General features: G+C 37.6%; 1 pseudogene; it reads right to left on the reverse strand.

Moving 5' to 3' along the window:
- Positions 1–10,611: 10,611 nt before the first annotated feature.
- On the reverse strand, positions 10,612–11,207 carry LOC127682410 (pre-mRNA-splicing factor SPF27-like; annotated as a pseudogene).
- Positions 11,208–17,539: the final 6,332 nt, after the last annotated feature.

The following is a 17,539-nucleotide window of genomic DNA, read 5'->3' on the forward strand; positions in this document are numbered from 1 at the left end:
GCTCTTTTAGGTTGAAATCTTCGATCTCTTCTATACCTATAATCCTTTGGTTTGGTCTCCTCATTGTGTCCTGGATTCTCTGGTGATTCCTGATTTGTTTCCTAGGTTTTCTATATCCAGAGTTGTCTCCTTTTGTGATTTCTTTATTGTATTGACTTCCATTTTTAGATCCTGGATGGTTTTGTTAAGTTCCTTCACTTGTTTTTTGTTTGTTTGTTTGTTTGTTTGTTTTTGTTTTTGTTTTTAATTTTCCTGCAATTCTTTAAGGTATTTTTGTTTGTTTCCTCTTAAGGGTTTCTACCTGTTTACCCATGTTCTCCTGTATTTCTATAAGGGATCTATTTGTGTCCTCCTTGAAGTCCTCTATCAGCATCATGAGATGTGATTTTAAATCTAAATCTTGCATTTCTGGTGTGTTGGTGTAACCAGGACTTGCTGTTGTGGGAGAACTGAGTTCGGATGCTGACATGTCACCTTGCTTTCTGTTGGTAATGTTCTTGTGTTTTCCTTTTGCCATCTGGTTATCTCTGGTACTAGCTGGTCTTTCTTTCTCTGATTGTGGTTTGTTTGTCCTACAAGCCTGTGTATCAGTACTCCTGAGATACCATTTCTCTCTGGATACACAGGAATGTAAGCACTCCTGGGAGATCAGCTCCCTTGTGGTGATATTTGTGTAGCTCTGTGGTCTACCCAGGATCAGCTCTGGGCTCAGGTGGAAATCATAAGACTCCTGTCCCTGGCTGCCCCTGTGTTCTTGTGTCCTGACGGTTTCAGACTGCTTCCTCTGAGCAGCAGGAGTGGTCCTACCTGCACACTCATGTGTGTCTGCACTACTGGAAGGCTTGCTATCTCCCTGAGCCACCTGGTTGTGGAGCCCTGTGACCAAGGATGGTCTTGAGCAGAAGACTGAAACTGGAAGGCTCCAGCCTAAGTGTTCTGGGTGGGTGGGTTCCTCTGAGCAGCAGGATTCATTCTATAAGCAATATCAGGCCTGTCTGAACTCGTGGAAGGCTAGATATCTCCTAGTGCCATCTGGGTATGCAGATGGCATACCCTGTAGTGAGGATGGTCTCCAGTAACAGACAGAAACAAGAAGGCTCCCTTCTAAGTGTTCCAGGCAGGTGGGTTCCTCTGAGCAGTTGTCTTGCCTGCACTATCAGGCCTGTCTATACTCCTGAAAGGCTAGCTATTTCCTTGAGCCACATGGGGAGATATATATTCTTAAGTAACTACTGTAATTCAGTCATACTTCTTGAGTAAATATTCTTATCCATTGAGGCTCCACTCCAGCCCCAACAAAGCATTTTGAAATTGTGTTGAGTGTCTCACTACATGTATAGACAACATAATAATTTAATTTAGTGTCTCACTAAATGTATAGACAACAACATACTTATGTATATACCTATGTACATACATACATGTGTGTATGTATGTGCACAGATGTGTGTGTCTATGCCATTTTGCAAAACTCAGTTCTTTTCCTGGATGAAATGGAGAATCCACTAACCTTGCTGGTTACTTTTGTTTAAAGGGGCATATCACAATACAATCCCCATCAAAATCTCAAAACAATTCCTCAGAGATGTGAAAAGAGCAATTCTCAAATTCATCTGGAAAACAAAAAACACAGAATAACAAAAACAATCTTTAACAATAAAAGAAATTTGAGGGGAATCACCCTCCCTGATCTGAAACTATACTACAGAGCAACAGTGATTAAAAAATAAAAAACAAAAACTAGCATGATAGTGGTACAGAGACAAACAGGTTGATCAATGGAATAGAACTGAAGACCGAGAAATAAAACCATACACTTATGGACACTTGATTTTGACAATAAGCTAAATATACAATGGGAAAAAAGAAAGCATCTTTAATAAATGGTAGTGGTCAAAATGACACAAAAGGATTGAACTTATTCCTTGCATCCTATTAAATCACTATGGATTAAGGCTGGACTTCAATAACAACAAAAACAATAGAAAGCCCACATACACATAGAAGCTGAACAGCACTCTAGTCAATGATAACTTGGACAAGAAAGAAAGAAGGAAAGAAATTAAAGACTTTTTAGATTTAATGAAAATGAAACCACAATATAATTAATCTTATGGGATACAATAAAAGCAGTGCTAAGAGGAAAACTCAGCTCTGAGTACCTGCAAAGAGAAACTGGAGAGAACAGAAACTAGGAGCTTGATAGCACATCTGAAAGCTCTAGAACAAAAAGAAAGAAATACCCCCATGAGGTGTAGATGGCAGGAAATAATCAAACTCAGGGCTGAAATTAAACAAAAAGAATTAAAAGAACTATACAAAGAATGAACCAAACAAGAAGATGATTCTTTGAGAAAATCAACAAGATAGATAAACCCTTAGCCAGATTAATCAGAGGACACACAGACAGAGCCCAAATCAACAAAATCAGAAATTAAAATGGAGACACAACAAAATAAACAAAGGAAATCCAGAAAATGATCAGATCCGACTACAATACCCTGTACTCAATAAAACTGGAAAAAATGGATAAAATGTACAATTCTGTAGACAGATACCAGGTAGCAAAGTTAAATGAGTATCAGGTAAATAATGTAAACAGACCCATAAGCCCTAAAGAAACATAAGCAGTCATTAATCATGCCCCAACCAAATCAAAAGGTCAGGAACAATGAGTTTAGTACAGAGCTATCAGACCTTCAAAAAAGACCTAATACTAATACTCTTCAAACTATTCCACAAATAGAAACAGAAGGAACACGACACAATTTGTTCTATAAAGCCACTCTGATACCTAAACTACACAAAGTCCCAACAAAGAAAGAAAACTTCAAACCACTTTACCTTATGAATATCAATGCAAAGATACTCAATGAAATTCTTCCAAATCAAATACAAGAACACATCAAAATGATCATGCCTAATGATCATCAGGATAGCAACAAATATTCCCAACAATGAAAGAACTTCTGGAGAAATCAGCATCTTGGGCCTCAAGCTGTACTACAAAGCAATAGTAATAAAAACTGCATGGTACTGCTACAGTATCAGGCAGGTAGATCAATGGAATAGAACTGAAGACCCAGAAATGAACCTGCACACCTAAGATCATTTGATCTTTGACTAAGGAGCTAAAAGAATCCAGGGGGGAAATACAACATTTTCAACAACTGGTGCTAGATCAACTGGTGGTAAGCATGTTGGAGAATGCAAATCAATCCATTCTTATTTCCTTGTACAAAGGTCAAGTCAAAGTGGATCAGAGATCTCCACATTAAGCCAGATACACTGAAGCAAATAGAAAAGAAATTGGGGAAGAGCCTCAAGCACATGGGCACAGGGGGAAAATTCCTGAACAGAAAGCAAATAGCTTATGCTCTAAGATCAAGAATTGACAAATAAGAACTCATAAAATGACACATCTTCTGTAAGGCAAAAGACACTGTCAATAGGACAATATGGCAAGCAAGCAATTGGGAAATTATCTTTACCAATCCTACATCCGATAGAGGGTTAATATCCAATATATACAAAGAACTCAAGAAGTTAGACTTCAGAGAACCAAATAACCCTATCAAAATATGGGGTACAGAGCTAAACAAAGAATTCTCAATTGAGGAATATTTAACGACTGGAAAATACCTAAAGAAATGTTCAGAATCCTTCATCATCAGGGAAATGCAATTCATAACAACTTTCAGATTCCACCCCACATCAATCAAAATGGCTAAGATCAAAAACAGATGACAGAAGATGCAGGCAAGGATGTAGAAAAAGAGGAGCACTCCTCCATTGCTGATAGGATTACAAGCTGGTACAACCACTCTGGAAATCAGTTTGTTGGTTCCTCAGAAAATTGGACATAGTACTACATGAGGACCCAGCTATACCACTCCTGGGCATATACCCAGAAGATTGTCTGACATGAAATAAGAACACATGCTTCACTATGTTCATAACAGCCTCATTTATAATATCCAGAAGCTGAAAAGATGCCAGATGTCCCCCAACAGAGGAATGGAGACAGAAAATGTGGTAGATTTACACAATGGAGTTATTCAGCTATTAAAAACAATTAATTAATGAAATTCTTAGGCAAATGGATGGAACTAGAAAATATCATCCTTAGTGAGGTAACCCAATCTCAAAAGTACACACATGGTGTGTACTACCTGATAAGTGGATATTCTCTCAGAAGCTCAGAATACCCAAGATATAATTCACAGACCACATGAAGCTCAAAAGGATGGAAGATCAAAATGTGGATACTTCGGACCTTCTTAGAAGGGGGAGCAAAATACCCATAGGAGGAGATACAGAGACAAAGTGTGGAGCAGAGACTGTAGGAAAGGCCATCCAGAGACTGACCCATCTTGGGATCCATCCCATATATAGTAACCAAACACAGTCACTATTGTGGATGACAACAAGTGCTTGTTGACTGGTGCCTGATATAGCTGTCTCCTGAGAAGTTCTGCCAGTACCTGACAAATACAGAGATGGATGTTTCATCCAACCATTGGACTTAGCACAGGGTACCCAATGGAGAAATAACCAAAGGAGCTGAAGGGGTTTACAGCCCCATAGGAGGAACAACAATATGAACCAACTAGTACCCCCGGAGATCCCAGGGACTAAACCACCAACCAAAGAGTACATCTTGATTGATCCATGTCTCAAGCCACATATGTTGCAGAGCATGGCCTTGTCGGACAATCGTTGAGAGAAGAGGACCTTGGTCCTGTGAAGGCTCATTGCCCCAGTTTAGGGAAATCCCAAGACAGAGAAGAGGGAGTGGGTGGGTTGATGAGCAGCGGGAGGGGGAATGGGATATGGGGTTTTCAATGGGGAAACAGGGAAACAGGTCAACGTTTGAAGGATAAATAAAGACAATATCTAATACAAAAGAACAAAAATGAAAATATATCCATAATTGTTATCTTGCACAAAGCTCAAGTCAAAGTGGATCAAGTCCATATAAAACCAGGTACCCAGAAAAGGGGAGATAATTTGCAATGTAAATAAAAATAAATAAATAAATAAAAATTAAAAAAAAACAGGTACACTGAGTCTAATAGAAGAAAAAGTTAGAAAAACCCTTAAATTCATTAGTACACAGGGAAATTTCCTAAACTCAACCCCAATGACTGAGGCTCTAAGATCAAGAATTTATAAATGGGACTTCATGAAACTGGAATGCTTGTCAGTCAAAGGACATAGTCAATAGGACAAATCAGCAACATACACATTGGGGAAAACCTCTTACACCACCCCACATCTGATAGAGGACTAATATCCAAAATACATAAAAAAAAAAATCACGAAGCTAAGCACAAGAAAACCAAACAACCCAATCATAAAATGGGGTATAGAACTAAACAGAGAATTCACAAAAGAAGAATCTCAAAGTGCTGAAAAGCCCTTAAAGAAATGTTCAATGTCTTTAGTCATCAGGGAAACACACATTAAAATGACCCTGACATTCCATTTTACATCAATCAGAAAGTCTAAGATCAAAAATTTAGGTGACAGCACATGTTGACAAGGATATGGAGAAAGAGCAACACTCCTCCATTTCTGGTGGGATTGCAACCTGGTACCACTCTGGAAATCAATCTGGACATTCCTCAGAAAACTGGAAATAGATATACCTGAAGACCCAGATATACAATTCTTGGGCATATACCAAAAAGATTCCCAACCATGCCACAGGGGTACATGTTCCACTATGTTTACAGTGGCCTTATTTGTGGTAGCCTGATTCTAGAAACAACCCAGATGTCCCACAATGGAAGAATTGATACAGAAAATGTGGTTAATTTATGCAAAGGATTATTACTCATTTATTAACAACACGTGTGTATAAGTGAACCATTCAACTGGGCTTTTAGAGAACTCTGAACTCTTATTGGCGTGTTTGGTTTTGATGGTTAGATTCTGAGTTCTTTATATATTTTGGATATTAACATTCTATCTGATGTTGGGTTAGAATAAGATTTTTTCCCAAATAGGATTTTTTCTGAATCTGTAGATTGTATATTTTTCTTATTAACTACGTCCTTTGCTTACATTCTGTACCCATTGATCAGTTAATGTATGCTCTTGTACATGTGCTTGGCTTTACCTCCTCATAAAACTTCATCCTAAATTAAAATCCAACAATGATTTTATAGCCATGAGCATCATTTTATAGCAACTCAGTGTACTATGGTCAATCAGTGATTCATCAATTTTCTTGCTGAGTAACATATATTGTTCAGTGTTTTACAAAGGAATTTCAAAGTTCATGGATCTTGGTTGACAAAAGATCAAAATACAACATTAAAATATGGTTTTATAGGATATTCTCATTTCACCCCATTGTAAAGTTGGGAAATGATGGCAAGTTAAGCCCTATGAAGTTGTGGCATTCTGTAGTGCATGTCTATTTGTGTGCTCCTCCATAACTCATGATCATGTTTTCAGCAGCACAAGGGATAGACTGATGCATTATGGGTCATTTATGCTTACCCTGAAGACTCTTGGCTTCTAGTATGCAGATTTGTTCTACTTCATCTATGCATATGAAATGTTTCAAATTAGGGGATGGTTTAATTTACCTTTGGATCATCTTAAAAGAGCATGTAGATGAGTAGCGCCTTTCCTAGCATGCGGCTCTGGGAATTACACACAGAAAATTCAAATGAAAATGTATAGATAACTTTTGATGCAGATATTTAAAAAAATAGAAACAAATAACTGTATGTTAATACTTGTTATTAAGTAAAAATACAAATATATATGAAATATATGTATATGTATATAATACATAATTCAATAAAAAATAAATTTTATAATGTTGGTGTGCTTTAAAAATGCAATAAAATTTTTTTCTACCCACTAATTTTAAAAATGTTGTAAGAAGTAAAAAGCAAAATAGCCTAATATGAGAAAAACACAATTTAATTGACAAAGTGATAATCAGCAATTAACAACATTTTGCTGAATGTTTATCACTACTGAATTCATACCAATAAAAGCCCTCATCCTTTCAACAGCATGACATTATACAGTTATTAATAACTTCATCTCCAAAGACAGTAACAAAATAGAATTTGTAGCAATGTAGAATCATATTTTATATATAAAAAAGGAGTCAGTCACAGACACCGACAATGACCAGTAATTAAATGATCATATTAAATGAATGAGACTCAATCACTGTTTAAATTGCCATACTATGTTAATCATAGCATGTCAGCTCTAGTTGGGATCTTAGAATGCCTTCCTCCTGCATAATAATGTGACTGAGATATCGGTCCTGACATCATTTAGCAAAGGGCAGTAGACAGTATGTGACTTTGCATCTAGATGTTTTTTGATCTTGGCATCTACCTTGGAACATTAAGCACACAATAGCAGTCACTATAGTGAGAAAAAAAGCATAAAATGAGCAGAGAATTCCCAGTAGTGTGACCATATCTAAAACCAATCATTAACCACCTTTTACTGTATACTAATTCTTTTAATGTTTTTTCATCATCTCATTTTCTTTACTCTGCTGTCATTTCAGATACTTTATTTTTGTTAAAATTTGAACCATTTTACCGCTGAAAATAAAATATGTATGACTATAAGTAATTATGTTCTTACAAAGAACAGCAATTTCTTAATGTATTTTGAGAAAAATATGTCATTGTTTAATTTGACATGCAAGTTAAAGTCACTGTGTTATCATAATTACTTTGTGCAGTTTTCATTAAGTGACATGATGAAAAATCACATGAAATATAAATAAATGATTATATAAATATATAATATTAATTTAAATTTACAATAAATTATAAGACAGGTATGTGCACAAATCTTCTATATTTTAATATTAAATATAATTAAATATGCCTGCCCAATGTGCAGGTATATGTGCATATATGGAATTCCAGGTGGCAAGAAATATTTAAAGCAACAAAAGCTTTGCCAGGGGCATGAGGTTCAGAACAGATTTTAAGTTGTCTAAAGTTGCTCAGACCCAGACATACTTTCATTATCCCTGGTCACACATAACTTCCTCATAATGTACACACCAGTGTGTTACTATGAGAAAATCTTGAGGTAGCAGCTGAAAACAGTATGGAAGCAACTCAGGAAAAGAAAATGTTTTTCCACTGAGTCCCTCTAGGTGCTTTCCTGAAGATTTAAAATTATTTGATATATTTATTAATTGAACCTATGTTAACTTTAAATGTTTAATTGTTTTTTAGTGTTTTCATATATTTGGTCTTTTACAGCTTTTTGTCAGAACTCAAAACATCTTCTTATTCTATTTCTACCTCAAAGCAGAAAATAATATTAGAGCAGACAAAAAAAATCTCTAATGATGTCTTAGTATATCATGAACACTGTAATTATGATTATTTAAATACAGTTGAGAAAGAAGCAAAAGTTGAAAGTACAATTATTATTATAGTTTTTTCTTTATATTTGAAAAATGCATAGATGCATACAGTGATATATAATCATATTAACCCCTTGAATTCCCTCATCTAACTCCTCAGTTTTCTAAAAATATCTTCCTCTCAACTCATGCCCTTATTTTTTTAAATAACTCACTGAACTTCATTAGTGTTGCCCCATGTGTCTATAGTGTAGGCACATACACTGAAACACAGCCATTCTACACTGACTGCATACTCAAGAAGAAAATGAAATCATTCTCCTGACAACTATGAATGGACAAGAGCTTAGGAATAACAAATAAGACCTGGAGATCATTAACCTCATCTAGGCAGGGATATTTTCTGGCTTCATTGTGTATAAGTCGCATGCATGTAACTGCATGTTCATGATGGCTATAGCTATGTCATAGCCAGAAGGAGGCATTACACAGCAGTCTTCTTCATCTTGTGTATCTTGCTTTTTTTCTGTCTCCTTTTCCATGATGTTTCATGAACCTGAGTGTGGTGGAGTTACTGTATCTGTTCCACTTAGGTCTACGCACTTTTCTTTCAGTCTTAGCACATTACCTCTCCATTGACTGTTGTGTACTAGGGTGGGGGAGGGAACCATTCCTGACTATGGTTAAGAGCAGCCATGTTTTATGCATTAAACATGAGTATTTAGACTACAATTTGACAGCATGACTGTTTAACATAATAACAATAACAGGTTGAAGCCTATGTCCTATGAGCTTCCAATCATAGTTTTTTTTTTTTTATATGTTTATAGGAAAACAATATAGACATGGAAAGCCCTGGTGAGAAGCCAGTCACAAATTTTATCAGACAGAGATTACTTTCTCCCAAGCAGTGTACTCAGAACATTGCATTAGTTGGCACATCTTTTCTGGAAGTTCACCATTTCTACATGCATTGTCCAGCTCTGAAAGAAAACCATTGATATGTTTTGTTTTGTTTTGTTTTCCAAGAAGCCTGCATAGCATCTTTCAGCACTACAAAAACTAGACAGCCATCAGGAAGTTTAACAGATTGTTTGAGATTGATTTATTTGTGTCCTGAAGCTAAAGATGTAGCATACTTAGAAATACGACCTTACTATGTAGCTATGGTATGTAACTAATATTAATGGCAATAGCTTGTGTTGATTTAGAGATCTCTAGAGAATCCGTGACCTTGTATTACAAATCTCACTTAATAACCCATGTCATCAGGAAATAGCCTTTATTCCCATGTCGGGTAATTTCATTTAAACACTTTTTTAAAGCTGCATTTTTAAAATTATCTTAGCAACTACTATATTTCTGTAAAGTCTTTTCATAGATCCTTAAGTTAATCTACCCACTACCATGCCCTCTCCCTTTCCTCATTTTCTAAACCTTGTTTAATTATTTAAACTCAGCATCCATCTTTGTTCATTTTCCATTTCTTTTATTATCCTCCAGTTATGTTATTCAAGTTGGGTTGTGATTATTAGGCTTCCATTTGGCTTTTTATAGCTGGCATAGGTAAGTAGTCGTAGGCTTAGAGCAACTACAGTTCTATGTTTTTGAAGACAATGGATTCATTTAAAATTTTCAATCTATATGAACTACCAGAGCATGCTAGATTTGCTATATTTCTGTTTCATGCCACAAGTTGTCAAAAGGGCTCTTCTCACTGTTGTCACTCATGTATGTAGTCTCATATACCAGATGACATGCCATGAAATAGGTAACTTGCTGTGAAGCCTCCAGCTTTCATTGATAGAGAAAGAAGACAGTGGAGAGGTGAGCAATTTCAACCAAGAGCACAGCCTGGGAAATGACATGAAGTAATTCTCTCTACATTTTACAGAAAGACAAACTAAATGTTCATACCCATTCTAAGAAGAAAAAAAGTAACTCATTAGATAACTGGAAAGAAGAAAAGAAAAACTGTTTATTATGGCCAAACTTTTGGACATTCTTACTTAAAAGTTACCTGACATTTCACTGGCTACCACATGCTAACCACAGATATGTCAATGCTGATTCTTTTTTTTTAACCACTATAAAAATAGCAACATGTTGACAATCTTTATTTTGCTAAGACACACACATAGGAGCAATACAACAGTTTACATAGTCCATGGTCTCTAAACCTGCAAACACCAACAGTTGCTCTGAGAAAGTCTGCTGTGGAGTCTTTGGAACCCACATCATTTGAAGTCTTGGCAGATGGTTTCCTTGTTTGCTTTCCTGTGCTGTTGCTTGATTTGATAGAGCTCGTTCTCCAGCTGCACAATAGTCCACTCAATCTTGTAGTTCTTACTCACCAGCAACACCCAATTTGACTCCATTTCTCTCAACTTAGGTCCAGCTGTAAGCGGCATGTTCTTTCCCTTCCAGTTTAAATCTTGACTGTTTCCTTAACTTCTGAAGCCCTTTCTGCACATGTCCAATCATATGAGCAAGATTTTCATTGTACACTTTCCAGGCATTACATCAATGCTGTGACATCAGCTCCAGATTCTCAATCTGCACTACCTGATGCTCCAACTGAGCCTTAGAATTGTTAAAACATTCTTGCCCTGGAGTAATGTCACTTTTTGACCTGAAGAAGGAGCTGGAATTTCATATTGCTTCATGTTGAGTATTTCAATCGGTTGTGGAATGGCCAGTCATTCATACTCATTTCTCATGTGTTTCAAAGTCAGAATTATCTGGGGCTGTCAGGTAGCTCAGATAGTTCTTGGTAGGTTACTATCTGCATGTTTCGTGTTTCTTTCTCCACCTGAGCCGCATGCGCTTCCCGCACACCATGTGCCATCGTAGCCTTGGTCAAAATGTGGTAGCACAACAACAACACCTCTCCAGCTACCAAGCCCTTGCCGGCCACCATCACACAGCACTGTGCTCCAAGAGTGCCTTTTCAGTGCTGATTCTTGATCATTGGAGATTCCTTCTGAATAATAGATCTATCCCCTGAGTTTAAGGCATTTGAAGGAATGAATACAATAAACTATAAAGGGATGGATATCTGGATTGTTTTAAACAGAAATATTCATATGAGTAACATCAAATATTTCATACTCATTATGTTTTACTGCCTCTGTGTATGTGTATGTTGAAAGTGATCCAGTAAACTAAGGATGTTGAACATTTCTTTAGGTACTTATTGGCAAGTAGATATTCCTCAGTTGAGAATTCTTATATGCTCTGTACCCCATTTTTAAAAGGGTTACTTGATTCTTGGTAGTCTACCTTCTTGTGTTCTTTGTATATATTGGATATCAGCTCTCTATCAGATGTAGGATTGGTGAAGATCTTTTCCCAATCTGTTGGTTGCCATTTTCTCCTATTGATACTGTCCTTTGCCTTACAGAAGCTTTGCAATTTTATTTGTCCCATTTATTAATTTTTTGACCTTAGAGCATAAGCCTAAGATAATTTCCTCTTCAGAAAAATTTCCCCTGTGCCTATGTATTCAAGGTTCTTCCCCACTTTCTCTTCTATGAGTTTCAGAGTATCTGGTTATATGTGGAGGTCCTTGATCGATTTGGACTTGAGCTATGTACAAAAAGTTAACAATGCATCAATTTACATTCTTCTACATGCTGACTGCCAGTTGAACCAGCACCATTTGTTGAAAATGCTGTCATTTTTCCACTAGATGATTTTAGCTCACTTGTCAAAGATCAAGTGACCATAGGTGTGAGGGTTCATTTCTGGTCTTCAGTTCTATTGCATTGATTTACCTGCCTGTCACTGTACCAATACCTCGTAGTTTTTATCACTATTGCTCTGTAGTACAACTTGAGGTCAAAATATCATCCTGAGTGAGGTAACTCTCATCCTGAGTGAGGGAACCCTATCACAAAAGAACACACGTGGTATACACTCACCAATAAGTGGATAGTAACCCAAAAGCTAGGAATACCCAAGATACAATTCACAGACCACATGAAACTCAAGAAGGAAGACCAAAGTGTGGATAATTCAATCCATTTTAGAATGGGGAACAAAGTACTCACAGGAAAAATATGGAGACAAAATGTGGAGCAGAGATTGAAGGAAAGGCCATCCAGAGACTGCCCCACCTGAGGATCCATCCCATAAACAGTCACCAAACCAGACATTATTGCAGATGCCAAGAAGTTCTTGGGAAGAGGAACCTGACATAGCTGTCTCCTGAGAGGCTCTACCAGAGCCTGACAAAAGAGATGCTTATAGCCAACCATTGGACTGAGCATGGGGTTCCAAATGGAGAAGTTAGAGAAAGGACTAGGGGCTGAAAGTGTTTACAACACCATGAGAAAAACAACAATATCAACTCACCAGAACCCACAGAGCTCCCAGGAACTAAACCACTAGCCAAAGAGTATACATGGAGGGACCCATGGCTCTAGCAGCATATGTAGCAGAGGATGGCCTTGTCAGGCATCAGTGAAAGGAGAGGCTTTTAGTCTTGTGAAGGCTCAATATCCCAGTGTAGGGGAATGTCAGGGTGGGGAGGCAGGAGTGGGTGGGTGGATGGGGGAGCACCCTCATAGAAGCAGGGAGAGGAGGGATGGGATAGGTTGTTTCCAGAGGGAAACTGGGGAACTGAATAACATTCAGAATGTTAATAAAGAAAATATTCAATGAAAGAAAAGAAAAAATAAAATAAAAATAAGAAAGTGAGCCAGGAACATATATTGTTTATCAGAGTTAATGAAGATTCTATTTTATATTGGAAACAATTTTATTGTAGTCTTTATGAGCATATGTCTAATTGAAGTCCAGGATAATAGAGAATATGAAATAAGACAGACATTACTTACTCCTTCATACCTTTTCATCCTTTTCAAATCATATCTATTAACAGATTCTAAGACATGTTAACAATATCAATATCATCTAATTGATCATAGAGATGGTATAGATTGTGTGGGTTTATTTGACTTGTCACAGTTTTTTTCTGGTTATTAATGACACAGGCCAATAGTCAAACATGCAGTATATTTTTTCAACTTGCCACACTAGGGTTTAAAAGTCTGCTGCAGAGTTGTTCTGTAAACCAAAGTCTAACTTTAGAAAATTCTCATGAGATAAAAAATATCAATATTTCATAGTGTTTATATACAACATGCTTGTTACTGTCATTACCGTTATAATAGAGATATTAACAAACGAGCTTATGAAAATGTTCATGTCCATGTTTCGGTTATTGTTACTATGATGAAACACCATGATCAACATCAACCTGGGGAGGAAAAGGCTTATTAGCCTTGGGCTTCTACATCATAGTCCATTACTGAAGGAAGTCCAGACAGGAACTAAAATGCAGAGGTAAACTAGAAGCAGGAAGTGCTATAGAGGCCATGGATGGGTGCTGCTCACTGGACCACTCATCAGGCATTGGTCAGCCTGCTTTCTTGTAGATCCCAGGACCCCATCCAGTGATGACACCACCCACAATGGGCTGGATTCTCACCCTTTTGATTACTAATTTTAAAAATGCCTCACAGCATATTTTTCCATTAATTTACTTATTTATTAACTTCATATCTCTGTTAAACCCTGTCTTCCAGTCTACCCCGCACACAGTCTACCCCGCACACAGTCTTCCAGCCCCTGTGTGCCAACCCATCCTGCCATATCACATCTTGCAGTACAGCTGGATCTTATGGAGGTATTTTCTCAAATGAGGTTCCCTCCATTCAGATAACTCTATCGCGTGTCAAATTGGGAGGAAATTAGCCAGTACATGTTGAGCTCTTCATATTATGAAATAACAACCAGTGTCTGTAATAACCCATGTTGCATAATGTCAGCATTAAATACATACAAATGACTATTTTGCTTGCTTCTGTAAGATATGAGGATTAAAATTTACATAGAAATCAAATTATATTTGTGTCAAGTAAAGTTCCAGAACAACATAAAGATATTTAGTTAGTAAAATAGAAACCAATGCCATTTATCCCCATTTTGCCCCCTTTATCAGTCAAAATAAAACCTCATTCCAGAATCCATAGCAAAGACTGAAGCAAGCATGTTCGTAACCCCACCAACTGGCACAATTATTTTATAACATGATAGAATATAGTGATGAAGAACGTGGAAATTGCAAAATAATTCTAATAGCACTACTCCCTGAGATTGGCAAATACAAACCATCATAGTACTTGAAGTTCTTTTTTTTATTCAATATATTTTTTATTTACATTTCAAATGATTCCACTTTTCAGGCCCCCGCACTCCCTGAAAGTCCCATCAGCCCACTTCCCTCCCCCTGTTTCCCCATCCACCCCTTCCCACTTCCCTGTTCTGGTTTTGCCCTATACTGCTTCACTGAGTCTTTCCAGAACCAGGGGCCACTCCTCTATTCTTCTTGTACCTCATTTGATGTGTGGATTATGTTTTGGGTATTCCAGTTTTCCAGGCTAATATCCACTTATTACTGAGTGCATACCATAATTGATCTTTTGAGACTGGGTTACCTCACTTAGTATGATGTTTTCCAACTCCATCCATTTGTCTAAGAATTTCATGAATTCATTGTTTCTAATGGCTGAATAGTACTCCATTGTGTATATATACCACATGTTTTGCATCCATTCTTCTATTGAGGGATGCCTGGGTTCTTTCCAGCTTCTGTCTATTATAAATAGGGCTGCTATGAACATAGTGGAGCATATACCCTTATTACCTGCTGGGGAATTCTCTGGGTATATGCCCAGGAGTGGTATAGCAGGATCCTCCGGAAGTGACATGCACAGTTTTCTGAGGAACTGCCAGACTGATTTCCGGAGGGGTTGTACCAATCTGCAACCTCACCAGCAGTGGAGGAGTGTTCCTCTTTCTCCACACCCTCTCCAACACCTGCTGTCTCCTGAATTTTTAATCTTAGCCATTCTGACTGGTGTAAGGTGAAATCTCAGGGTTGTTTTGATTTGCATTTCCCTAATGACTAATGAAGTTGAGCGATTTTTAAGATGCTTCTCAGGCATCTGAATTTCTTCAGGTAAAAATTTTTGTTTAGATTTGTACTCCATTTTTATTAGGGTTATTTGGCTTCTGGGGGTCTAGCTTCTTGAGTTCTTTGTATATATTGTATATTAGCCCTCTATCGGATATAGGGTTGGTGAAGATCTTTTCCCAATTTGTTGGTTGCCGTTTTGCCCTTTTGATGGTATCCTTTGCCTTACAGAAACTTTGTAATTTTATGAGGTCCCATTTGTCAATTCTTGATCTTAGAGCATAAGCTATTGGTGTTCTGTTCAGGAACCTTCCTCCTGTACCGATTTCCTCAAGGGTCTTCCCCAGTTTCTTTTCTATTAGCTTCAGAGTATCTGGCTTTATGTGAAGGTCCTTGATCCATTTGGAGTTGAGCTTAGTACAAGGAGACAAGGATGGATCAATTCCCATTCTTCTGCATGCTGACCTCCAGTTGAACCAGCACCATTTGTTAAAAAGGCTGTCTTTTTTTCCATTGGATGTTTTCAGCCCCTTTGTTGAGGATCAAATAGCCATAGGTGTGTTGGTTCATTTCTGGGTCCTATTAGGACATGTTACTCTCTGAAAACTGACAGAAACTCATAGGCTTGGCACAATCATTGCAGAGGAAAACTTCTACCTAGATGCTGCCTGCATGGAACATTCACCCTTACGTTCTAGTTTCTTTGACATTAGAAGGCAGTATGCAGTCCACAGAATAAGAAGCCTGACTACCAACCCACCCACAAACACTCCGTTTACAATCTCTTCTGTATGCAGGATGTGCTAACAGAATGGTTTCTTGGAGCTTATGGGAGTGGCTCACTAATGTTTGGTTTAATTTGAGGCCTACACCATGAAAGGGGGGCCCATGGCAAGAAACTAGACACAAGATAATAGCAACACCTACAGTAGAAAAAAACATGAAGAAAAAAACAGTAGTAAAAAAAAAAGAAAGAAAGAAAGAAAGAAAGAAAGAAAGAAAGAAAGAAAGAAAGAAAGAAAGAAAGAAAGAAAGAAAGAAAGAAATTATACCTAATGATATTGATTATCACAGAGGCTTCTTCTATCAGCAGATGGGAATAGTTACAGAAACCCATAGTCTAACATGAAGAGAGTGTCTCTTTCCATTGGGTCACCTTCCCTACCAGAGCACCAAAAAACTATTTTGGAGAGGGGAAGGAAGGATTATAGGACATTTAGGGGATTCAGGGTACCAGGAAGAACAAAACAATAAATCAACTAAGCAGGACCCATATGGGCTCACAGAAACAGAAAAAACAAGCACGAAGCCTACATGTGACTTCAGCAAGTCCTCTGGGAATATGTCATGACAGCTTGTTTTTTTTTTTGTTTTTTTTTTTTTGTTTTTTTTTTTTTTGTGAGACTCTAGGAGACAGTGGAAATAAATGTGTTTTTGACACCTTTGCTTGATCTTGGGACTCTTTTCCATCTATTTGGGTGCCTTGTCAAGTCACAGTATAAGGGCTTTCAAACTGTTTTATTGTATCTTGTTTTGTACTGTTGGGCTGCTCTTTCTTGGCAGCCTACTGTTTTCTGAACATGAAGTGGAGGGGAGTGGATCAGGGGACAGGGTGAGGCTGTTGTGGGGAGCTATTAGAAGGGAGGTAAAATTGTGGTTGGGATGTATCAAATAAGAGAAGAATCTATTCTTTCTTTCTCTCTCTCTCTCTCTCTCTCTCTCTCTCTCTCTCTCTCTCTCTCTCTCTCTCTCTTTCTCTCTCTCCCTCTCCTCTCCCTCTCCCCTCTCTCCTCCCTCCCTCCCTCCCTCCCTCCCTTTCTCCCTCCCCCTTTCTCTTTTTCACCAGCTCCACTCCTACTAGTCTCCACCCCCTACCTTACCCCTTCACTCTTTCTGAGATCCACTTCTCCTCCACTTCCCTTCAGAGAAGGAGCAGGCTTCCCAGAGATGTAAACTGAACAGAGCCTAACAAGTTACAATAATAATAGACACAAACCCTCATATCAATGCTGGGCAATGCAAACCAGGAAAAGGGACCCAAGAATAAGAGATGACCATCACCCCTACTGTTATGATGTACACCACCCTTTGTTGCACAAGGGGAGGCTGCAGAAGAGTCCATTTTCAATAAAAAAAAATAGTTTTAATGGAAAACAAAGTAACTTATACATAGAAAAATAGTA

The sequence above is a fragment of the Apodemus sylvaticus genome, chromosome 4 (genome assembly GCF_947179515.1).
Source record: "Apodemus sylvaticus chromosome 4, mApoSyl1.1, whole genome shotgun sequence".
In the NCBI taxonomy this organism is placed as follows: Eukaryota; Metazoa; Chordata; class Mammalia; order Rodentia; family Muridae; genus Apodemus; species Apodemus sylvaticus.